The sequence below is a fragment of the Lonchura striata genome, chromosome 4 (assembly GCF_050655825.1).
Source record: "Lonchura striata isolate lonStrDom1 chromosome 4, ASM5065582v1, whole genome shotgun sequence".
NCBI lineage: Eukaryota > Metazoa > Chordata > Aves > Passeriformes > Estrildidae > Lonchura > Lonchura striata.
Window position 1 is genome coordinate 10,920,863 of NC_140706.1, and position 25,721 is coordinate 10,946,583.

Consider the following 25,721-nt stretch of genomic DNA (forward strand, 5'->3'; position numbering starts at 1 on the left):
GACAGAGCCGCCCGTCTGCTGGTAAATCACCGCCCCGAGCGGGGAGCGCTGGCGTGAGGCGCTCCGCTGGACACCAGCGGCTGTGGGTGCCCGACGTGGCATCAACAAAGGCGAATCTGTTCGGTCTGAACGCTGTGACCGCTCTGAGCTCGGGGGCAGAAAGCCGGCAGCCGCTTTGCCTTCCCTCCTGCTTCCTTTAATGTCAGCAGTAATAAGGGAGTTAGTTTGTCGCCACTGCCACCGAAGGGTAATCAAGTTTGGCCTCTCTTAGTTTGGTCTCTGTTGCAATGTTAAACACGCTCTTGGGCACTAATCCCTCTTTGCAGGTGTCGGAGCGGAGGCACAACTAGCTGAACATAGTCCTTGTAGCCATTTGTTCTGCTTGGCATCATTAAACATTGTACTTTCCACCTGCCAAAGGCTCCCCACCGTCATTTGCTTCCACAAAAGATTTGGCAGCTTCTCTATAATAGTAGTTGGACGTAATGCCAAAGCCTTAATATTTGAGGTTTGGGCTTTTTATAATCTATTCTTAAATGTATTCAGTAAGACTGTCAGGTGGAAGAGAGCATCTGTTGAGCTCTGTCAACTAGTCACCCTCACAGTCTTCATAACATGCAGAGTAAATTTTGCTCATGCATACCATCTTTATTAAGAAAATACTCACTTTTGCTCTAAGGTAATTAGAACTTTTTCTGGGCGTAACTTTGAAATTAATTAATCCAAGTATGGGTTGAGCTGGCTTTCAAAAGAGTTAAGCTGACTTCAGAAGAAGGATGTTTGACAAAGCTCATCCAGGGACTATACCAAATTTTGGAAGTCTTACTTCTTGGATATGATACATCCAGCCTTGACTTCTGCCTGCAGTTCCCCTTTCCCTCTTTTTCACACAAGGGATAAAACTCATGTAGTCTTGCAAGGTATTGCCTCAGGCCTTCTGATGGGATCCTATGAAAAAGGTTTAAGTAGGCACAATTTACTGAGCTGCATCAGTCTATAGGGTTGAAATCACCATACTGTGTTCTAATTAAGGACCTCTGAATGCAGTAGGCAGCAGCCAGAATCCCTTTCTACAGTTAGTGAGCTAGTGTTTTGTTGTTCCCTCTGTTATAGGGGCAGAGTTGGTCCAAGCCTGGATTTTCCAAGCAGCAGCAGTCTCACTTATGACAAGAAAAAGGTATACATCATAGCTAAAGATGTGGCATATCTTATGATAAAAAAACTGTAAGATTTTGCTGTGGCTTATATTTTTCCACACTTTGAAAAGGTAAGGTTTACCTAAATGACTTTATAGTGCAGCATGTAAAATATGAAAAATGTCAGTGCTTTGATATAAATTTGCCCTTTAAGGAAACAGACTATTAAAAGTGAAAAGTGTTTGGCCTGAAACATGGATTTGAAGGAAACAAGAGCACTGTGTGTAGGTAAGGTGAATATTTTCATTATTTACAATGACAGTTACAAGAAAGAGGTTGGGAAAAATTTCTCAAATTACAAAGTAGTAAATACAAAATAGTCTGTGAAGTACTGCTGTTACTAGTGTTGGATTCCTCTTGTTATCTCTGTAGTCACACTTGGAGACTGCAGACACAATATAAGAAAACAGGGTGAATATCAACAGATAAATACAGCCACCTTTATTGGAGAGAGTTTGGCATATAAAATGAGTTCACATCAGCTTGCATCTCATTTATTTGGGATTAGAAAAAATAAAATAAATAAATCGGAGAGGTGTTTCCTGCTAACTAACTGGTGTCTTGTGGCCAAAATATAACAGATGAAGTTATTTGTCTCAGATAAGCATAGGCATAGTATGGGATACATTCCCCCCAAAACTCATTATTCCAAATAAAAGAGTCATGCAGAGAGTAAGGTTAGGAATAAAAATGAAACTCACAACAAGTATTGGCTGTGTTCCTCTTGGGAGCAGTGAGTAAAGTTTTTTGGCTCTGTTGACACTTGTTGAACACCTTTCACTAGAGTTTGAACTCATTCAGAATTCAAATGTAGCACTAAAAGCTGTTTAGATCATAACTCATTCAGTAACTGTTTTCCATTCCTTAGAAAAATGAGCATTTCATGGGTTCTGAATCACCTCTGTCTGGTGGAAATGATGCTTTACTGCAGAGCTGGAAGGGAAGGGAGGTGCCTCAAGACAAATCCAAAGCAATGCAGCAAATGTTACTGGTGACTCAGTGGGTCTCCGTTTTCTCTCTTGAGGCCCAAATTGTGTTTTGCAGGTCCTAAAGGACGGCAGAGCATGCAGTCATCATGTCCTCAACAGAATATCAGGAGTTGTCTCCAAAACTCACCTACTGCATTCTGAGCTCTCCTCTTTTCTTTCTCACAATAGGAAAGAAATTCTTGTTGCCTTTTTATGAAGTTAATTGTCCTTTTGTGCTTGCTTGTTTGCATCTCCTGGCATACATGCAGGTCAGGTCCCTGGCTGTTCCTGCTTGTCCCTGGCAGCATATGTGTCATCAGAGCCATGGATGCTGTGCTCTTCTGTGTTGTGTAGGCCACATAGCCATGACAGAGTAAAAGGGTGGCACATGACATTACACAGAATTAAAAGTTAAATGATGTTTTAGTGCTGTTCTGGGGACCTAGATGATGCTGATAATGGAAGTGCCATTTGAGTACTATCTAAATCTAAATTTATGAGCCCATAACCATTAAAATGCATACTTAGCTGCTTGAGTAGAAGAATATTTTCCACTCTGTCTTGGCCCAATCCATACTTGGTAATTATGTGCCATCCCTTTAAATCTCTGTGTGTCTCTTAGTTATAAAAATCACAATGCATTCCAATTCACACAGAGTCCTAAATCCTGTTATTCGAATTCATCTTGGTGTATTCATAAGTCTTATAAGTGACTTTGGAGTCAATTGTATAATTCTTTGAAGTGAATTTCTGTGTAATTCAAATTTCTTGTTGTTTCTTTAGTATGGCTAAAGACCAGAAACAATCGCTCCTGTTATAACCTAACTATACAAATTGTGTAAGTTAAAGACCCTCTGATCTTGCCATTGAGGTCTCTAAATTATGTTTAATATTCATCCTCACTTCCTCGTAGGAGTATTTTGAAAAGAAATCCAAAGCACACTTTAAACTGGAGTAATAAACACTGTTTATTTATCAGGTTTTCTGCATCTCATTTCCTGAACTAAACAGCAAAAATCTGTTTGCACTCCTGACGTTGCAAGTCTCACAAGCTGATCCAAGAGAACATCTGTCAGTTTGTTTTCAAGACTGGACATTGCAGAAGAAAAGAAGAAGTGGGAGGAGAAATGAGACTTTCACAAACACATCAGTTCAAACAAAGTGAGAACTTTCTTAGCTGTCTTCATAAGCCAGGCAAGCTGTGCCCTAGAAATATACTTTTAAGGAAAATTTCATTCTCTTTCCTCTATCCCCTAATAGTAATTGAAAAGCAGAGGTCATTTTTCTTTTTTGTGTTCTGCCTCAAACTGATGCCAATAAATAATCTTTGGAAACGTTAATGAATCCAAAAGTCTATTCAAGAAATGTTCTGAAAGTATGCTGAAAGAAAAGGTAAAAATCCAGAGCTTTTTCTCCTCTAACATGTATTCAGCTATTCTAAACTCATTGCATTTGGTGCAGGAGAAAAAAGGTAGGCTTTTGACACAGAGACAGGATGATCTGAAGGAAATGCCACAGCCTGCTCTCTTCTTCACTCACTTTCCAGCCAAAAGAACAGTTTGTGTTAGTATGTTTAAGGAGAGGAAATTGAGACTGTTAATAACAGAACTGGCCTAGAAATCATAAGCTATAAATTTTGCCACAGTCTTAACAGGCTTTTTTTGTAGCTGTGGAAGGGGGAATTGTATCTCAGACTTTATTGTTAAGTTATTCTGCAGTCAAAAGATAAGTGTATTTTTAAGCAGGTGTTTGGGAACAAAATAAGAATCTGTTTTTTTTATTGGAAAATACTGATTCATAAAAATGAAAGGTGTCCAGAGGAACAAAGCAAGAGGATTTGTGTTTTGAAGAGCTGTTTGATATGTGAGGGTGTTTATAAAGAGACAAGGGTAGGTCAAAATACGTGTTTGAAAAGGGAAGAATGGAAAAGGAAAGAAGGAAAGAAAAGACCCTCTTGTTTTTTCCCTCCATGAAATCCAAGTAGCAAAATTTCAGGCTTTCTTCCTGAGCTGTAGGAGACAATTTCTATTCTCTGATCTTTCTGGTTAAGAACAGGGTCTTGGCTTTGGTGCTTTGGTGTTGCAGATGAATATTCTATCTATACTGGAAAATTCAATTTCTTATATAGTTTTAGAAACTTTTGGGTTTTTGCAGAAGGAAAAAGACAGGAAAGATCTAACCCACCTAGGAGTGCAGGTTTCCTGTTTTGCTGCCCCCTCTACTTGTTGCACTGTGCAAGCTCAGGTGGCTGCTGAGGGGGCTTGGGCGGGCTCAGCAGACCTAAGGCAGAGTCACTGCTCAGCAGAAAACCGAAGTGTGTAGTTCTTTAAAAATACTGATCTATTGATCCTTACCTCCTGCTGGCCTCCAGAGGGAGAGTGCTGACACCAGCTACTATCAGTTCAGTACATGAAGGGCTATCTGAAAGAAAGAGGAATCTCCTTCAAGTCAAACTTTTGTGTGTTACTCACACAAGACATGTTGCCAGGCCCACGCTGCATCTGCTCTAGCTCATAGATCTGTATGTGTGTGATCCGAATTTGTGGAACCAGCAGCCACATGGAAATGGTTGTGAGTCATAGAAACTCCTTATTCTTGTAATAAACGGTTACTGTGAATTGAAGGAAAACACAAACGTAAATGGGATTTTGATTCTTTTCTGCTCCATGCACTGCTTTGCTGTTGAACAACTGCCTAGAACTTCAAATAACTTAATCCCAGCTGATGTATCCCTGTGAATATACATGTCCTGCAACATCCTGCTTATCAACAAGGATACAGTGCATTAAAGGGGACTTAATTTCTAAGGAATGAGTTAAAGGAGTCACTTTTAGAGGTTTTCTGCTTGGCTAGGCCAATATGTTTCACTTTAGGATGCTTTAATGAACTGCCAGAGTCAACCTAGAAGAGCAGTTCACAGTACAGTGAAAATAAAATCATTTTATAAGCCTTCAGAAGACCATAACGTAATGAACAGACATGATTAAAACATACCTTGTCTCACAAGCCTAATTTTATCTACAATAGAATAATAAGTATTGTAGACTGTGAAAAAGCTGTGACTGTCACATAATTACATACTGATATTACTAATATCTTTGATAATATTTTTGTAAGCAAATGGTGAAATTAAAATCTAGGTAAAACTTCACAATGCGCAACTTCTTGAAATTCTGTCCATATAGTCATCAGTCCTTCAAAGTCCATTACAAATTATGTTGGATGTTTCCATAGGAACACGTCTTGAACTTTCCTTCAGCTGACTGCAAGACAAAAGAATAGAAAAATTAAAATTTACATTTATTTCTTTAAATGGAGAAGTCTTTCCAGTAAATAAGATGCAATTCAATGAGAGCAACTGCAGAGTGCTACACCTTGGCACAAGTAATGAGCAATCCAGTAGTGAAACTGACTGGTTCAGTACAATTCCCTATGTAAGTTTGCAAGCTTATGATAGACCCCACCACTTCACCTCTCCTGTTTCCTCTTTCCTCACTGCTTGTAAGGTCTCAGTTGGAATTCAGTGCCTAGATTTGCATTTGCTGCTTAAAAAGTAGTACATTAATCAGTTGGAGAAAGTCCACAAGAGTCATTAGACCTTTAGAAATATGACTTAAAGCTAAGCTGTAAAGAACTGATATTGTTTAGTCTAAGACAAAAGAAGACAGAAAAGGGACATGATGAAAGTATTGACATACATAAAAGGTTGCTGAAAGAGTTACAATCTGTTATTTGTGTCCAGTGGGTCAGCTCAAGAAGAAAGTCTCAAAATGCCGCTAGAGAATTTTAGAACTGGTACTACAAAGATTGTTTTCAGTGTAAAATGTATTTTTAAATATAAAAATAGCTAAGGAGTGAAACTGAGTTTGTGGACAATATGTGGAATCTCTATTTTTAAAGACATTGTTTATAAGGAAGCTTATATAGTTTTTGTTCAAAAATTACTCTAGAAAGGACAGGTCCTGTCTTGGAAAGATAGGATCTTGAACTCCCTTCCTATTTTATTTCTGATTGTCTCACCATAATGCAGACAAACAACCTGATTAAAGGGTATATGATTGGATAGCAGAAGTCCTTAAATGAGTTCAGGGAGCCCACTCTCATTTTCAAGATAAAAGAAAGAAAGAGACAGATTGGAATTAGATATGAAGGAGGATTCCACTAAGACTATTGTAGACTAGGAGTTCCAATAGTGTGATAATACTACAAGGCAAAAGCCAAAGAGAAATACAGTGAGACTGAAAGTGAAAATGGTTGTACAACTAGAGTCTGAGGTCTAGGGATGATCAGAGGATAGATAAAATGCTGAGGGTGGGGGAAACTAAGAGAAATATATAACAGATGGGAAGGTGGGGGAAAGAGAAACATTTCCTCCAGATGGCATGTATTATCTCCTGGAAGGATTGGCAAGATTAGAGAATCTTGCCAAGGGGAGGATATACTGTGAATAGAGCTATACTAACAGTATTACATTAAATTCTATTCAGCAACTAAAAAATACATTTTGTAAATTAGTTACTCTTTTAGAAATGCAGATTCCATGTATTAACCCAACTTGCTCCCTTTGTACTATCATTGTTGGTGTCACTCTGCATTCAGTACATAACTATGCATATTTTCTAAAACATCCAAAAATCAACCTTCTTCTGTTTTCCATTTCTCTCCTAATGTTTTTTTTCCTTGATACCATCCCATTTTATATGACTGGCTTTTTGCTTTCTGGCAGAGTAACAAGGTTCTGGAGCCTGCAGATTTTATGAATCTTTTTATGGTGGCTTGGCTTTGTGGAAGGATGGTGTGGATGTCACTGGATGTCAGCCAATCTTTCTGTGAGAGGGTCTGCAGGGTGGGTGCCAAGAGGAATGGGAATTGGAAGACTGAAACAGAATTTTAGAATTAATTAGAGAAACAAATACAGAATTAATTCTAGAAATCAAAGCTAAAAGTTTAAATTTATGAAGAAACCTTTCTTCTCTTTAATTAATGAAAGGATAAATTGTTCAATTTAACTTGGAAAGAGTTAAGGGATTTACCATAAAAATGGTGCTTGCCTAGAGTATATGATGCTTTTCTCATCAATTTTTTCTAATTAAATGATCCAGAGGAAGATTGCTGAAGAAAGGTGAGTTTAGGAGCCTTTCCAGTCTCAAGTTTTCAAACTCCTGAGCCTTTTTCTAGTTATGAATTAAAAAATTTGTGGAGGGGCTATTTTTATGGTCTTCTTTTTATAAGCCTGGGAGTTGTGTTTCTGAGCTTCCCTCTGTGAAATGAGAACTGGAAAATTGTTTTATTATGGAATGGAAAGTCTCAAATTACTGCTGTAGTTGATATTTGAAGAAAACTACCACAAATTTCAAGATTTGCCATAAAATTATAAGAGTTGGAAATTTTGGGTTAAGTCAGAGGCCTAAAGCTTAAAGGTAAGTAGAACTACTTCTGAGGAATTAAAGAAAAAGCAACATAAGCACAGTGAGGAAAATTATAAAGCAGCCTCAGTTCTCCCTGTGAAGCAGAATGATGGCAGAAGAGAGGAGCTAGCAGAACTCAAAAGTCATAGTAGGGAGATTGATAGGATGAGGGAAACCATAAAGAGGGGAGCATGGGGACAAGTGTGGAGAAGATAAGGTCAGTCCAAAGGGCCAGTGTCCTCTCATTTATGGTGACTTAAAGCAGATCCTTGGAAAAAAGTAATGAAAGTGACGCTTCCCATGGTAGATGGTGCTGCTGATTTGGAAGCAGCAGTTTTCTCATATCCTGCCCTTACTGTTCTAAACTGGAGCTCTCAGCCCAGCCATGTGAGTCAGAATAGCTTTGAGTGAAAGGTCTGATTGCAGAGGTGGGTGTTACACCTTCTCACCCAAGCTATGGGCATTTTTATTAGCTCAGCCCTGTGAAATAATTGCCCAGAGCAAATTAAGAAGACAGGTGTTAACTGTTGGTCCAAGCTGTTTGCCACAGGGCTGCATTTGCTTACCCTGGCACGTTTCGTGTGATGTCAGCACACAAAGAATGTTTCTGCAGATAAAGCAAACAGCAAATGATTTCATGAGCCTGTTTGTGACAGATGTGTGCAGTGTGAAGAAACATTGTAGCACTAACTATAGTACTCCTCAAGATCATGTTATTCCAGCTCATTAATCACTTTTCTCTGGTTTGTCTCCATGGATAACAATCTGTTAAAACTCACCAGTACTCACAAGACTTTTTGCTTGCCACCCCCTGCACACAGAGGCCTGTTGAAATTCTGTGTATCGTTATCAAAGCCCCACTGAAAGACAGATGGTAGCTCTACCTCTTTCACGTCTGCTTCACACTCCTCTTCCATTTGGGGCCGAGAGCTGCCTTGAACAGGAAATCTCCCACAATGTTTCATGCTGAAAAAAATAATGGGTTTTCTCACGAATTCTTTTATCAGTGTGCTTTATCCCAATAAGTTAAAACTGTCATGGCTTTCTTTGGTGTTGACTGGCTAAAAGAAGAATAAATAATTGGCAGTTTAAGAGAAATTTGCATAATGAAATTACTGGATCATATAGCTACAGTGAAGTTGGAGCATAAAATATGTTTGGAAACATGCGTGTTTTAAGGGTATTTTTTTTTATATAAGGGAGGAAAAAGAAGAGATGCTTGTCTTCTCTCCTCTCCAAAGAACCCAAGGGAATGTATAATTACTGCTATCCCCAAGAGTTCTGTGTGCTCCTGGCCCAGTTTTTGGAAAATTTTACGAGTCAAGAAGTCATGCATGCCTGTTTCCTCATCCTTTACTTGTCATGGAGCAGCTGCATTTCAGAGTTGTTAAGAAAGAGCAGTGACTACATATGGAAGAGAACAAAATGAATATATCAATATTTTAATATGAGATGAAATCTGAAAATAAACAAGTAATGTGATGTTCATTGTTGCAAGGAAGAACAAAGGGATTAAAAAAATCCCTCTCTCTTGGTGCACAGGCTCATAAATCTTTTCCACAGACAAATCTTTTAACATTAGACATTTTTGGCAGGTTGAGTTGCAAGGACAGTTCTTTTACAGTTCTGCCAGTTTCCTGGTGTTCAGGAACAGCAGCAATGAACCACTCAGGTCCCAAATGGAATACACTTTTCTCCACTGAAGTGCCATTTAGTCATGTCAGAGAGCCTCAAAGTTCCAGTCCCACTCTCCCCACCCTTCCTGCTGTCCTTAGAGAAGGAAGAAGGCACTGCACCCTTAGTAGGATTATGATGGGTTTTAGTTTTCCAGTAGATGAGGTGTTTGGTGTTACACAGTGCTGCAAAGACATGAGCAACTGAGAGGGGATGGAATTCCTCACAACCAGGTGGCTGAAAATCCCCAAAACAGGTCAAGTAGGACATTGCCAGGTGGAAGTCACTGCAGCGAAACAAACACAGGACTGAAATAGCTTCTGCACTGAGGTGTCTGGGTGTAATCCCTGACTGTACTTTGGCCTAAGTCTTCTTTTCAGAAGACCTGAAGGAGATGAAGATTTAGTCAGATTTTATATAGCATTATAAGGATTGGAGAACTCATTCTGAAAGCAAGGAAAAGAACAGTGTGCCATTCTCACCAAGAGGGTGAGAGGAGCTCCTCCTGGCTCTCCATCTAACTTGTCACTAGCAACTTCCCCAGGTTCTTAAGGGGTTGTCTCATCAGAACTACTTTGTTTAATGTTACCTTTGTCTCTCATCTGGCTTCTTGAAGAGTTTCTCTCCTCATTTCTTCCATTCATTTCCTGCCTCATTCACCTCCCGCATTTAAAGAGGTGTCTCTTTCACCAGATGTCTGATTCAGATGTGTTGAACTTCACTCACATAAATCATATAACGTATCAAGATACAGAGGTCCCTTTTCATCCACCAACACCCCCAAATCTTTTCCCCTAGAGCTGCTCTCAATCCATTCTCCTTCCAGCCTATATTTGGATTGGGAATGCAGTCAAGTCTTTCTGTTGTATCCACAGGGTATAACTAACCCAGTGAATTGTAATGATGGTTGTCCCTACATATTGTGCTCAGCATTTTGCTTGTTCATATATAAACCAACCTGTGTTTCCTATTGTTTTTCTCCTGTTAAATGTTCCTCTTCCTATAATATGTTTCAAAAAAACCTTTTAGATGAAAGCATTTATCATGTTGAAATGTTTTTATCAACAAATGGGAAATCATCTGGTATCAATATTTAGTAAATAAGTATGATTTAGCAACACCAAAATGTTTTTTCCCCATTTTTGTAACTCTTTTCTTGACGTGCATAAAGTGCCAACAATCTGTTTTTCTCTTGTAGCTAATGTTTTCTTATACATGCTTTTTGATAGCTGTGGTCTAAAAACATCTGTTCATGGACAGGATCACTTGGGATTTTGGTTGCTTTTTGATTTCCACTTCAATCTTTGGAGTTCAAATAACGCCCACTCACCTGACAACATCAAAACCAAACCAGAACAAAAGCCCATCTGCAGTGGATGAATTTCCCAATGCACAGCTGACAGCAGATCTAGAAGGGAGCTGAACATGGGGCCACATCCAATGCATATTTTGGTTTGTAGAGCTCATTTGAATCCAGAGCACACCAGGAGAAATCTTGGCACCTAACACTGAGTGCAGAATGGAAAACTAGACCCACAATGTTCTGGGCTTGGTTTTAATAGTGTTATATAACCTGTCCAGGTCACTGAGGTCAGTGTCTCCCTTGTGAAATGTTCAGTAAGATCTTTGATTGACCACAGGCCACCAAGGCTCAGGTTTATCTTTCTCAGCACTACAGGGACTCTTTGAAGCACATTGAGCACTTGGAGGGAAGACTGCTGTCTTCTGAATCACTGCCACCCTTTCACTGCAGCATCCAGTAGTTCTTTGAGATCACAGCTGCCATCCAGATTTTAGCCACTCTGAGCCTGCATTGCTCTACAAAATCTGGAGAGATGATAACCTAAGCTTGTGTAGTATCTGAGCTGAAAGTGCCTCACAATCTCAGAAACCTTTAAATCAATGGCTAATAAGTATTTACTATGCAGTCAGGCTAAAATTTCCACAATACACACAACTTCCAGGATACAAACACAGCTTTCAAGACACAAGTAGAGAGATAAAACTGAGTTAGCTAGTGAAAAGGTAAAGGGAACTTAGATGTCATATTAGAAAATCTCTTCAGTCTGAAAGCTTCCTCTTAGGTACTTAAGCCTATGGTTACAATGAAAGAGTTTTAGAAAATTTGCAGGAGATATAGAAAATTATATGATCTGGAGAGCGTAACAGTTCTCTGAGGAGAAAATATCCTTATGGATCAATCTGGAGACACTGACAGAAAAATGAAAATTTCAACTCAGTGTTGGTTATCAAAAATAAGACATATGCTCTTTAACTTTTTTATTGTTATGGACTTTGAGTTATAGAACAGCAGAATGTTTAGTTCAAGACAAGTAGAACATTTAGTTCATTTCATGAATATCATCCATTGAATTCAAGGTACAATTAATTTCATCAAATGTGTCTACTTTCAGATCAGAGAAATAATTCCGTATTTTACTGATGTATTAACTCCATATTAAGATTATGTAAGACATGTAGACATGTCCTTTGCAACTATTTATGTTTCAGTCCCGATGCACATATATGGATCTATTGCCATCTGAGCTGCATTCTATCTGGCCTGCACAAGGGCACTGGCACTGCAGAGAAGCACAGCTCTCTTATATGCCCCATTTTTCCTGGCAGCCTTGCAAATGTTTTGAATGTATTAAAGTGCTAAAAATCACAATCTGCACTGATACTTTGACAGTTGAATTCTGACCTTGAAGTTATGGGAGAGGAATCACATGCATTGTGTCTTGTTTAATTTGAGAGCTTGAACAGGCTTTAGTTCATCTTTCACAGAAGACAGCCACAATCTCTCCCTTGGTTTAGATGGGTATCAGGTAAGCTATATAAAGTAAAGATAACAGCTTGGGAGACTGAATAGTCCTCCAAACTGACACTATCCAGACTGCATTATTTCATTTCAAATAAAAGCAAAGCTGGTCAGAATCAAAACTTACACTTATCTAATGACTGTTTTTTATCTGTCTTGTAGATTGGTACCTGCATCCCTGATAAAACTGGTGTAGTGGATACTAGAAATGTATCCAAGACTCAGATTTTATAATTCTGCCAGTGAATTTTGACTCAGTGAGCTCCAGAGCTCTGTAGTGGGAAGTTACTTTGTAGTCTCAGTGGTTCTAGTAAAGCAATGCTGGTTTGGCAATTGCCCAACAGCTGAGGGTTGGGACTGGGCAGTTACCACAGTAATTAAGTGGAGAAATGTACAGTGCAAAGATGTTGCTGTGATGGGTTCTGATTAACGTTTTCAGGAATTTCTATCAGGCACTGAGCATCCACACTGCTTATCAGATTCAAAGAAATTGGAGAGGGATCTAGAGCATTCCTAAATCGTGCTGGAGAATCCAGCACATCCACTCTCTCATAGCAGTGGAGGTGCTCATGCTGAATCCAGCACATATAAAGCTTTGCTTCTTGGCCTGCATGCAGTTGTCCTGTCCTGACCAAACTGGATATTGAGCTGCCTGTTCTCTAATAAAGCCCATGACCATTCACAATGTTGGTATCTTTATGCCAAATTCTTTTGATGAATTTGTTTCACTAGGCATTTCATGCACACACAGAGAACAGTGACCAGCAGGCATCTTATATTAATTCATTTATTCTAAATTCATGCAAAGACTTGAAGAATATAATTTTAGAAGGAGACCAATATATCTTTTTTGTGTCGTAACTGTTTTTCAAATTTGGCTTCCCTTAGACAACAGAGAGAGTAGAAGAACGTGTGGGGTTTATAAATTGTCACTAGAAAACTTGTGTTTCATCTTTTTAGCCAGATTTTCACATTTGAAAATAACATCTGCTCCTTCCCTCTTTCTCAGTAAGACTTTTTAGGAAGAGATTAGATGCAACCATTTTCTAAAATCCCAATATAATGAAACAGCTGAAAGAGAGGCTTAAAAGAAGGCAACTGAAAAAGAAATATATTCCCCACCATGATCATAACTCATAGCTATGTGTTGTGAGAACTCTAACAAGTTAATCCGTCTGGTTTTGGTTTTCAGTCACACATGAACTAACAGCCTCTCATTTAAGTTACTACATGGAACCACTGTGAGCTTAAGAAGCATTAGTCATTTTATTTGCATTCAAAGGGTTGTGTTTTTTAGAATGCAAGGAATATCCCTTCTCTTAAGAAAGGAACATATCCTGCATAACAAGGGTTAGCAGAGAGGCAGAAAAATATGTGTTAGCTAAAAATTGATTACATAGACTCCTTCGGGTTGGGCAAGGATCCTTCTGTGTCATCAATTCCATTCCACTGCACCAGCATCAAACTGATGATACCAGTCAGATTGTGGGATGGAAGAAAGTATAATTTCAGAAAGGAAGAACCTAAAATTATTTCAGTCTATGTGTATGAAATCAAGGACCTTGAACTGTTCTGATCTCTCTCCTGCAGAAAACACAAACAAGATTTGCATTATTTTTGCCAGCTTTCTATTTAATACCCTCAGTGTGATATTAATCGATACACATTTTAACTCCAAATATTTTCTGTTTCTTTCAAGAATGTTACTAAAAGTCCTTCATGAAGTAGTTCTCAGCAGATTATGTTAGATTAGCAATCATGCTTTTGCCACGTAGCAAAGAAGGTAATATAGGGCCTTCAGCTTGTCTTGGCCTTGTTAAGGCCTGTAGCAGTTAACGAAAACTTCTAATTGTGGAAATATGCTTCTATCAAGGGAAGCCACACCATAAGGAGGCAACTTTGTTCACAACAGGCTTCCTTTCTCAAGAACTCACTTAAGTTTGTTGTAGTTTTTACTCTGCTTCTATTTGGCATTGGGTCAGGCCTCTTCAATGATGCGTTTGAAACCCTCATAGATAGGAGAATATTCTGTGTAATAATAATTCAAAGAAATTACCATGCTACAGTGGAGCATAGCGGAAAATTTTGCTGTAGTAGGAATTCTAGTCTTTCATTTTGGTTTTGACCTAGAAATTATCTGACATGCTATAGACAGATAAATTGTTACCATTTTTTTGATTGTATTTGTTGTTTGAAATAACCTCAAACAGTTAGTTTTCAGTATGTTTTCTATTTTTTTTTAAATACTAGTCTCATTATCCCTTACTCCAGTGCTAACACTATAGATTTCATAGAAAGGCAGAGATTATCTTAAAAAAAAATTGAACTACATTATCCCTAACCCATTGGCAAGTTGTCCTTCATTTCTCAGAGACTGATAAAGTAGGGCTCAACTGGGCTTGGGACAGTATTATCTTTAATTCAACACTTATCTAAGTCAATATATATCTGTTTTCCTGCAGATAGAAAACCAATCAGATGCAGTTACATGGCAGTGCACCCCAGACTCTTACAATGTCGGATATGTCATTTCCCAGAGAACCACAGGCTAACAGCTTTGTTCACAGGAAGCATTTTTAGGACATCATTGTGTAAGGTCACAGGGAAAGAGTCTGGATTCCTTCCCAAAGAGCTCCTGAAAAAAATACTTGTGCATAACTCAGGTCAAAGATGACCAGACTGTTAAATGGAAAGACAGAACAAAACTCTGAATTTCTGTGACCAGAAAATTTCTGTGAAACAGTGCTGTTTATTTTGTTTGGGTTTTTTTAATTATGTTGTTTTTACTAATTTAGAAGCTTCAGTATGGTGTGATTTTTACTGTGGCCTACATCTATCATTAGCTATTGTTTCTAATTCTTAGTAGTTCTGTCACCTCTTCTATTAGACTATAATATTTTAGGGAAGAAGATTATGGTCTTCATTCTACATTTTGTCTACACACATGAGAGTATATAGTCATATGTGTGAAGGAATTTCTTTTCAGGCGTCCTGTGGACAATTTCTGGTTCTCTTTCCAGGCTTTGAGGATATGTTCTCTGTGGTGTCTGCTCTGTTACACGTCAGGTAATATTGGTAGAGATCCCAGAAGCTGTTTATGTGAGAGGTTAGAAACTCATTTAGACAAGCTGTTAAGTTTACCTCAGAAATCTGTTTTTATGAAACCCACAGACAAAATATTATTGAAGTAATCTCCTTTTATATGCATGGTAATAGCCATTTTGCCTTGAGGTGTGTTTGGAATTATTGAATTTTCAATATAAAATTTAATAAAAATATAAATTATTGATCTCACTTTACTTTCCTCACAAAGTCACTGGTCCTACAAAAGGAGAACAATTCTGCACATTCCTAAAATTCAAAATTATACTAAATATTTTATTTTCCCAGTATTTTACTTTATTTTTATACCAAAAGGAAAGTAATTTTTAATTAAAAAAATATTTAAGAATCATTTCCAATCCATACTGCTTAGAGTAATGTGTTGGTTATTCTTAATAACAGAACCAGGACCACATTCTGCCTTATAGCACATGAGGGTTGGAAACTACAGCCTTAATGTTGCCTTTTCAGTCCGCTAGTCTCATGCAAAAATATGGCTATCCAGTTAAACTAAACTAGTTCAGCAAGAGTAATTAGAAGATAGTATTTAAGATCAAGGTCTTGTGAAAGGCATATTCTATAAATAGCAGCAAACAGAATAAAAAACTTATGCCGTCATTAAAAAAATTCTATTGCTAAATTATGCCTAGCACCTGTGGAAGACAGCAATCAGCACCCAGCCTATAAATTTAACATTTTTTGTTCACATAATCAAGTCTCAGTTCTTACAGACTTGGTTCTGAGCTTTGCCATTACCTCACTCAGGATTTGTGCTCACTGGTGTTTTTGTGTTTGTGTAGCAGTGGAAATTTTTTTTCAGCAAGTATGAGAAGAAAGCCTGCATGTTTTTCAATTTTGAAAATATTATCCTTGGCTATGAAAGTGATAAACTGAGTGGCTAAAAATGGTGTACTTTCTAGAGTATATTTCTTGGTTTATACCTGAAATTGGACACCAGACTCAATTATAACAAGTTTCTCAGGTGGCAAAATTAGCACAGTAGCATGATCTCTGCCAATTAACCATGAGGAGGCTCTCATTAATCTAGATTTTTGGAGTTACATAATGATACAAATAATTTCTTGCACATATTACTGATTTGATACCACAGAATGGTTGTGTGCACCTTTATAACTTTTGCAGTGTTACTGGAGAAATCCTTTAGTCACTGGAAAAGCAGTTGTGTTTTAGTTTTCAGGGTGGTAGTCTGAGTTTTCATCAACTTCAAACCACAGTGCTGAAAGGCCAATATAGGACAATCAACAAAGTCAATTGGATGTGTAATGGAAGTTTCCAACACTGGGATCATTGTGCTTCACACACAACTGAGACCCAGCAAAAGCAGGTAGATGGAAATTGCCCCACTGTTTTACAGGTGGGACTTCCTCTTCTAAAAGAAAACTTTTATTCTGATAAGGACCTGCTTTTGGAACTGCAGAGCCCACAAAGATTATCTGGGACCTTTGGACAAATACTAAGATATTCAGCAATGGGATCCATCAATTTGTGGGAAACCACAAAGCCAGAGAGGCCCTGTTTGATTTCAGTCTTATTGACCTGTTTGGAACATTCTGTTACAACTTCCTCCGTTTTCTATTACCTCTTGCCCAAAATTAATAGTGCCTGATGATTAGGGAGGGCAACCTGTTGCTGTTATTATTTTAAAAAGACTGGCTTATTAAGGAAGTTTGAAACTGCTTTCCCGATCGAGCTGTCAATCCAAATAAGCAAAGGAATATCTTGTTAGCAGATTCTGATGGGACTTAGGTTTGAGCTATTAGTCATATAGAAACTAAGGTTATACCACAGGAAGAGCATCAGTCAAGAGAATCCAATGGCCAAAATTGTAAGTGTCTATGGGTTTCAGATTGCTTTAAGCAGTTGATAAGCATGAGTTTGGAGTTCTGGAGCTTTGGTTTCAGGTGCTAAATATCTTGACCATTCATCTGTGTAGCTCACACAATAGTACTTCAAAGTATTTTCATTGAAGGCAGTGGATAGAAAAGCAATGTAAGCCAGAAGAAACAAATAACAAGAAGAATTACTGGAAAATATTGTGTCATGCTTCACCCAGTATTACATCTGATTCTTCCTGATAAATATTGTAAAATTTTTTAAGTAGCTTCATTTTTCCGTTACCATGAGGGAGTCTTACATTCAGCTGAAATAAAAATCTGCATAGGAAACAACTCTGCCTATAAAAAATGTTTTAGTAGTGGAAATTAATTTCTGAGCAGACAGTAGCATGCAATTGGTGTAACATTTCTGTTCTCAATTACAGGCTTATAGTCCAAAATGTTAGTGACAGCTGTTCATTAACCTACACTCCTCTCTCAATCTCATTTCCCAGTGGACAGGCACCCATAGCAGAATCATCAGTCTTGGTAAATAATTATTTCTACATCAGCCTGGAGACTAAACTATCCTCCCATAAACTGAGAAAGCCTTTTAACATCATGTATTTCATGCTGTGCCTGTACTGTCTCTGTACAGATAAAGAAATTATGTCTGTCTCTTTTGCTGTTATATCTACTTTCATTCACAAGCACTAAGCTTGTCTGAGCACAAGAATAATACAATGGAAAAGTTAAATCTTCCAAAAAGATTTTTTATTGTTTAGCTTGGGTTTACCAAAGCCCATGCAGTCACTGTAGAATACATCATTCCTTACTAAGCATCTATCCAGTGTTTTGGTGTAACCACCATTCAAAATCTCTCCTGAGCTCTTCAACCTGATTAAATCTGATGACACTTACAGCTTTGTCACTGGTCACAAGCACATAGCACAGTGCCAAAGATATGGCTATAGCCTAAAAAATCTGAAAGAAAACAGGTTTCCCCTATCTCTTGCTCTAGTGATGTAAGCATGGTTTATGCCTACAGAGCACAACCAAGTGAAATAATGCCTTTTTAGTTAGTGGTTGGACAACTAGACATGAAAGAGTCTGAATCACCATCTCCTTTGGCTTCTATCCACTATAGTCTGGGACATTTACAGATGGAAGGCTTTTTATCCCTCCAACTAAAGCTGGTCTATTTTGTCAAATTAAATCCTGAAAGCATGCAAATGCAAAGCATCAGATGGATCCCTAGGGATCTAGTGCAACCCTGGTGCCCTGAGGCAGAAATACCTACAGCCAGGACACCAAATATTAAAAAAAATATTTATCTAATTTGTTTTTTAAAAGTGCAATGAGTGTGACCCTCTGTATGTGGTAGATCTTGGTATTTCAATCAAGTACTCCTTCTGTTATGAAAATACACAGTATAAATTGTTTTCCTTTTCCCTGTAGATGAGAGAAGCTATCCTCTTTGTAAAAGGCTATTACATTGTCAAGCCTGTTATATCTGCCCTCAATCTGTTCTAGACTAAACAAACATTGCTCCTTCCACAAAGTTCATATTTTCTGAACTTCTTATCAGTTTTATTGTTCATCTTTGTGCTCTAATTTGTCAACATGTTTCTTCTGTTGAGTTGTGCCTAAAATGGATACAGTCCCAAGATCTCTCTGGACAGAGAATAAATTTTTCTTTGTTGTCCATGACACTTCTACTGATTTGAAGCTTGCCATTTTTGTACTACAGCCAAAGTGTTTATTAATGTCTGACTTGCCACCCATTACAATTCCCCATCAGCCTGTTACCCAGTCAGCTATTCCTCTTCCACATCTATTTTCCCTAACACAGGCCTTCAACACAAGTTTCCTTTCTCAAAGAGATTTGAATTCTGATCCTGCCCTCAGTAGTGCACTTAGCCCCTTCCAATTTGCCATTAAAGGCAAATTATATGCATCCAGATTTCTTCAAAAGAAGGCTGATGTTTGAAATCCTTTCTATTTTAATAGCGTGAAGTCCCAGCTGCTTGTTTTAAAATTCTTTATAAATCATATCTTTATATCATGTATTCCTGTAAAAGAGGATGTATGAAGTGACACTGTTTTACAAAATTTGTCATTTATGACTTCACCTTCATCCACTGTCCTGTTAAAGCACTTACCCTGATGTGTGAGCTCAAAGACACTTTACCATTATCTTGGTACTTCCTACTGCCAGTTTTATGCCAGTGGCACATATTATGTCTTTGTTTTATTAAATCCGATTTCTGAGATCCTTGGCTTCTACAGGTTTCTCAAAGTATAAGGACAATGGCAAGCCAAGAATTGCAAAATTGTCAAATCTAAACAGCAGAGACTTTGTGCTTTTCTGCTGGACTCTCTATAGTAATAAAGAATTTCATCCAAGAGTAGGGTCTTGGGGCTGAAGCAAATTTATATGTTCTTTGGAAAAGGATGTGTGAAATAAATTTGTTACAAGATCTTTTCTTTTAATAAGTTCAATTATTAATACATAAACCTCCTTCTAAGTCATGATTTAAGCTTCAACAATAATGAACATCTATTTGCATGGTGCTTTATTTCACAGATTTTATTAGTTTGTTTTCATTCATTAAATATGAATTTAAAGAATGAACATTATTTTAATCTGCAGAAGAGTACAATAATTATACTCTACTCCACCCAGCTAAGAGCTACACTGCCCCTTAGACTGAGAATTTGAAAGGAAGAAAATAGCTTCAGGTTGCTTTCAGATGTTCTTGAAAGTTGGATGAATTTAACCCATTTTGTTTTCCACTGTTTGCTCAGAAGCATTCCCTCAAGATACGGATTATTTCAAATATTGATATTCCACCATACTCTGTAATACAGGACACAGAAACTAAACATAGTAAAAATTAACAGATTCTTCTTTCCTATGCCTGAATTCAGACATTTGACAAGATTGTGAATGTATCTGAGATATTTATACTCGGCTCACTGAACCTATGGATCTGGGGAACTCAAAGGTTGTAACTTTAGTACTTTATTCCATGAGGTCTAACAAGTAATTATCTTTCATGTATCTTCCATAGTGTCCCAATCTTCCTTGCATTGTATGAAAAAAAATTATTCAGTCATCTTAAGCAAAATAAAAATAGAGCTAAAATCTTAACAAGAATTGTATGTTTGCAAAAAAAGAAAACTTGAAGATTTTTTGATCTGTAGTAAAGTAATAAAGGTACCTAAGAAACAGAAAATAGGCATACTATACTAATTTTAATTCTGCAATCTTCCATCTTTTCATAATTCTGTTGATACTTTTCGTGTACATTTATTACTTTTTGATACATGTAATATTTACCAAGGATTTCCTATGGGAATGTAACTAATGAATTCTTGTAGCTTATTGGCATGCACATCTTCAGTTACCAATTTGAGTCTCTTTGCTTAAACTGTGTTATTGGTGGCTTGGGAGTGAGTTTAATGGCTTTATCTTTAGTTGCTATGGCATAACTAATCAATACCATGACAAAAAATACAACTTTTGAAGATACAGTGAAGATATCAAAAATTCATTGCCGTCCTGTGTTTGTCCACTGAAAAGATTTAAATTCTTTTTTTTTCCTCTGTAAGAACTAGACGCATAATTTATTCTAGAGATTAGGGTATTTTTGTTGTTTTTTGTTTGTTTTTGCCGAGTAGAAATAAAGTCATTAAAAGCAGTGTAGTAACACAGTATTAGATAAAAAATAATGCTAAAAAAGAGGTTCTACAAGTGTCATGAGACTAGTTCTCCTATGCTGGAATTCTCCAAACTACTTTGACCATAGTGGAGAATATCCCACATGCATTGATACTTTAATTAAAGCCTAGATGCATATTAAGTTAGATCTTTCAAGAGTATTTTAAATTACCTGAGTGATATTAAAAATACATGTGCTTGCCTAATCAAAACCTTTAAGTTAACCTTCAGCTTTAAGTTAAAATTTCTGAAATTACAAAAGAATGAGGGAAAATATGGCTTGATGCAACTTTTGAGATATACAAATCATTCACAGTTTTCCTTATATTTTCCTGTATTTCAGGAAAGCTGAAGGCTTATTTTTAAAATTTCCTGACTCCTCAGTATTGAAAATTAAATAAAGAATAAAATTATCTTGTCATTGATAGTCTCTCGTGCAGTATAACTGATAGACTAACTGTAGAAGGTGTCTCCACAAGATGACGAATTAAGAAAGAATCCAAGCAGAAATTGTCAAACTCATATTCCACTGAAATCATCCAAATATTAGTTTCATGGAAGTGTAAACAAACAAAAGCAGTCTGTAACTTGGCTAAGGAATTGTGGAATGGGAGAAGACTCTAATTACAGAAATATGAATCAGCCAATAAAGGATAATGGATTTGTTCAGAAGAGAAAAAAATCCTGTAAGGTCTTGAACTATAGGGAAAGTGAGAGACTGGTTTTAAAGCATGCACTTGTGATCGTCTTCTAAAATCAGACCTCTGTAATGGGTCTTATAACCAAATCCTGTAAAATGTGTCCCACTCTGCAGCCCACTTTCCAGTAGAACCTTTAATATTTTGTAGAGCAGTAAAAGAGAGGGGAAGGTCACTGAAAGGACAAGCAAGAAGGATGTGTAGGAATATACCAAAACTTTTACATCCTGTGGAGAAGTGCTGCTCATGGTTTAGTGCAAACACAAGGATGAGGAAATCTCTCTCGTTCATCCCTGCCCACGTAACCCACTTCTCCAGACTCTCACACGGGAAAACACACACCAGAGCTGCTCCCAGATGGGAGGAAGATCCAGTCTCTCAGCCCGCATTCACTGTTTCCATTGTTCCATTCAACTTGAGCCCTTCTGCAGGACCTCAGCATTCAGCTTTTATCTCCCATGGCAAGGGAATGTTGTGCTAGATATAGACCTTGAGCCAATCTCAAATTCTTAATTTGACCCAGATCTACAGCTTTATTTTAATGGAGCTTGGCTGATTTATGTGAACTGAGAATGTGGCTTATTGTCCAAATCAGAATTCCATGTCTCAGCAACTGAGTAAAATAAAACCTTAACTTGTGAACAGAGAGGTCCAAAGGCAGCAATATAAATATTTTTAAATGCTCAAAGTTTATATTAGATTTAGCTAGCTGTAAACCATATCCAGCATATTTAATCCAGGATTAGTTTATAAAAAATAATTTAAAAATAGAACACAGTTCAGAAAAGATCAACAAATACATTTGGGTAATCATGGTATTGATTTTAAAGTTGGTGAGCACTAAAAAAGCAGCTTTCAAAACTGCAGATATTTGAAAATTAACAATTAATAAAACCATAGAGAAATGTGCTCAGGGCACTGCTTTTAAATTTTACCCCTTGCCACTTAGAAAGGATGTCTATAACAAAAAGCAGCAAAGAATTCTGAATCCATGTAATTGCTGTGACTATGGGGGACTGGACATTATGTAGCAATATCTTCAAAAGTAGTTCCCATGGCATTTTTCTTCATTTTGAGCTGAGCCTCGTTCATACTTCTCACAGCTTTTCTCTTACTTCCTCTTGAAGTCCTGTAGGTTTCTTTGCTTCACCCTTTTCAAGGCACAGAGCATGCACATGGCAGGGCCTGCTCAACCCCACAAGATTCAAGTAGATGAAGCTTGCTCAAAAGGCACAGAATTTTGGTATTGTGCTTCAAAACATCTTTCCTACACAAGTTAAAAATTTTTAAAAGCTTATGACAGTAATAATTTTCAATAGGAGAAAGCACACTGGTAAAAAAACCCTTCCCCTTTCCTGGCAAATCAATGTTCCTGGTCACTAAAGCTTAATAGTGAACAGGTAACCAGACTTTGCTCAGTCTGAAATAAACATTGACCAATTAGTACACTTTTCTCTAGACTCATTCTTAGAAATAGGATTGACTTTTTTCCAACATTAACTGGTATGTGGCAGACACCCAGGAACCAGCAAGAGCAATGAAAAGCCTGGCAGGCATAAAAGTAAAAACAATGTCTAAAAAAGGAAAGCAATAGAGCAAACATAACTGGCAAAAGATGCAATATGGACAACTTTTCTCTGATTTAGTAAGAAAGTGTATCATCTTTTTAATGATCCAAAAAGACACAGATGCAACTTTATACACATGATCAGCTGGAAGGTAGAAAAAGGAAATATGTAACAGGAATGTGATTCAACACAGAAATTCCACTGTAAAAGAAGAAAAAAATATGTCAGAAATAAAGACATCAACTGAAATTCATTAGTAAAGGACAGATTTTTAGGCTAAGATACTTTTTGACATATACCTCAATTTGCTTGAAATTTCTTGTAGTTGCAAATATTTCAAGCTTATAAGAAACCTGTAGATATCAGTAAGTTAAAATAAATGGGATATCTTGGATATTAAATAAATAATCATAATAATCTAATTATCATTATTTTATGCTCAACAACTTATTTACTCGGCTGCATGTTTTCATGTAAGACTACTGCTATCTCTGGTATGCAGGAAGAACAGAAAAAAGAACTTTTATACAGTGTATAATTGACAGACCTACAGCAGAGCATAAAGGAAAAACAGTTTTCAGATTACTTAGTAAGCAATTTAGAAGTGTTTTCTCTTGATTTCAATTCATCAGTAGCAGAATGTATGATTTTAACCATGTCTTTATGCAACATAAGTCTTGACAAATACAAGACAAAGATTCAAGATTTAAAGGAATTTGCAGTGTATATAACTTTAATCTACCAAGGAAATAGCTACAGATTTATGCCAAGAATTAAAAACTCAAGAAGAAATAATTTCTAGGGAATAGCTTCATGGATAGGGTGGATGTATTTATTTTACTATCCTGTGTCTGTACAGTTTGGGTGTTTCTGTATGGTTAATACTAATTTTTCAGGAAGTTGCACTTAATATGTGGAAAAACTCCTTTACTGTGCAGGTGACAGACCACTGGAATAGGTTGCTCAGGGAGGATGTGGAATCTCCCTCACTGGAGATATTCAGGACCTATCTGGACACAATCCTGTGCAAAGTGCCCTCAGCTGACTCTGTTTGTACAGGGAGGTTGAGCCAGATGCTCCATGTCCAGCCTCACCCATTCTGTGATTATGTGAATATCAACTCTGAAAACATAAGACAAATCCTGACCACATTTTACATTTATGCTTAGAAATTCAAGTTTAAATTAAGAAGGGAAGACTGAAAAGGGATCTGATCAATGCACACAAATATCTGAAAGGCAGGTGCCAAGATGATAGTGCCAGACTCTTCAGTAGTGCCCATTAACAGGATGAAGAACAGTGGACATGAAATACAACACAAGAAGTTCATCCTCAACATGAGGAAGAACTTCTTTACCCTGAGGATGGCAGAGCACTGGAACAGCTGCCCAGGAGGTAGTGGAGTCTCCCATTCCAGAGACATTCCTAACCTAGACATGTTCCTGTGTAACTTGCTCCAGGTGACGCTGTCTTGGCAGGGAGTTGGACTGGATGATCTCCAGAGGTCCCTTCCAGTCTTACCAGTTCTGTGATTCTGTGAGTTGGGAGTGAAATTGCCTCAATAAACAACAGGTTATTCAAGGCTGAAGATATTTTTTATAGGAATGTAGACTGAAAGTGATTAATTTACACTCAAATTTCAAGAAAATACAGATGCTTTGCTGCACTGCCACTGAAGAGTGTATCTGGATGTGGAAGGTTTTGTGTGTTATTTTATGGATAGGAATTGCTAAAGAGAAATTATAGAAAAATATAGAAAATAACTTAGGAGGTTGCTGTATCACTAGACCTAAATCCCCAATTCTCCTAAAAGCACCCACCCTCACCACACAAGAACTCCAGAAAAGGAGCCAACATTAGGGTTCACACTAAGTTTCAGACATTTCTTAGGTGTTCACTTGCGCCTCCTAATACCCATCTTCTCTTGCTGTCTTGCTTTTTGATATTATAAAAACCACACTGTTATACTGGCAGGCACACAAAAGTGTGTCTTCATCTCAAGCAAAATGCAAACAGAATGATAATGGTCCATGATTCTTTGTAAAGTCTTTTCACAACTTGGGAATGGATTGGCTCCTGAGAAGTTTTTCTCTCCTTTAGCATGTAACCTGACTGATAGAACACAAGTACCAAATACCAGCCCACAGTGTTAAATATACTTCAGGAAATAACCAGTGTTATTTTTAGAAAAGCAAAAATGCTCCATTTATTATGCTCATTCCAACTTCCAAAAAATTAGATATTTTCCATGCAATGGTGAAATTCCCTTCTGTTGGCTTGGCAAAGAAAGGCTACTTTTAACAGATTTTGTACATCTGCTGCATCAGGAAAAACACCTGCTGACAATTTTTGAGAGTTTCCCAGCACATAACACTTAGAGTAATTCAGCATCTAAATGGCATACAAGTTTCAAAATATTGTAAGTCAGTGTAATTGTGTTTAATTTGCCTCTTCATGGAAAGATACAATCCATTTAGTATGTCAGTGCAAAGGCAACTTAACCTGCCACCCAATGCCAGAGCAAGACAGATATTTGTGAAATTAAATGTTTTTCTTACCTTCATTATCTGAAATAGCCAAATGAAGGCAACAAAGCATTAGGAGCAAAATATTTAGGGGAATATCTCCTGAGTATTCAGCAGATAATAACACCAACCAGGCAATTTGTGTTAACTGGGAAAATATCGACTTATACCAATAATAATAATATGTACCAATACTTTTGGT

The 25,721-nt window shown here is 37.4% G+C and overlaps 1 long non-coding RNA gene across 3 annotated transcripts in view; it reads left to right on the top strand.

Annotated features, from left to right (window-relative positions):
• The first annotated feature begins 107 nt into the window (after positions 1-107).
• The window catches only part of LOC144246208 (uncharacterized), a 47,947-nt gene continuing 22,333 nt past the window's right edge, over positions 108-25,721 (top strand). For 2 of the 3 annotated variants that reach the window (XR_014955071.1, XR_014955069.1), the window contains exons 1-2: positions 108-247; positions 1,114-1,177. This is a non-coding gene — a long non-coding RNA (uncharacterized LOC144246208). Of the gene's footprint in view, positions 248-1,113; positions 1,178-3,143; positions 3,275-25,721 lie in introns of those variants that run through there. The other variant, XR_014955070.1, reaches the window with a different exon arrangement.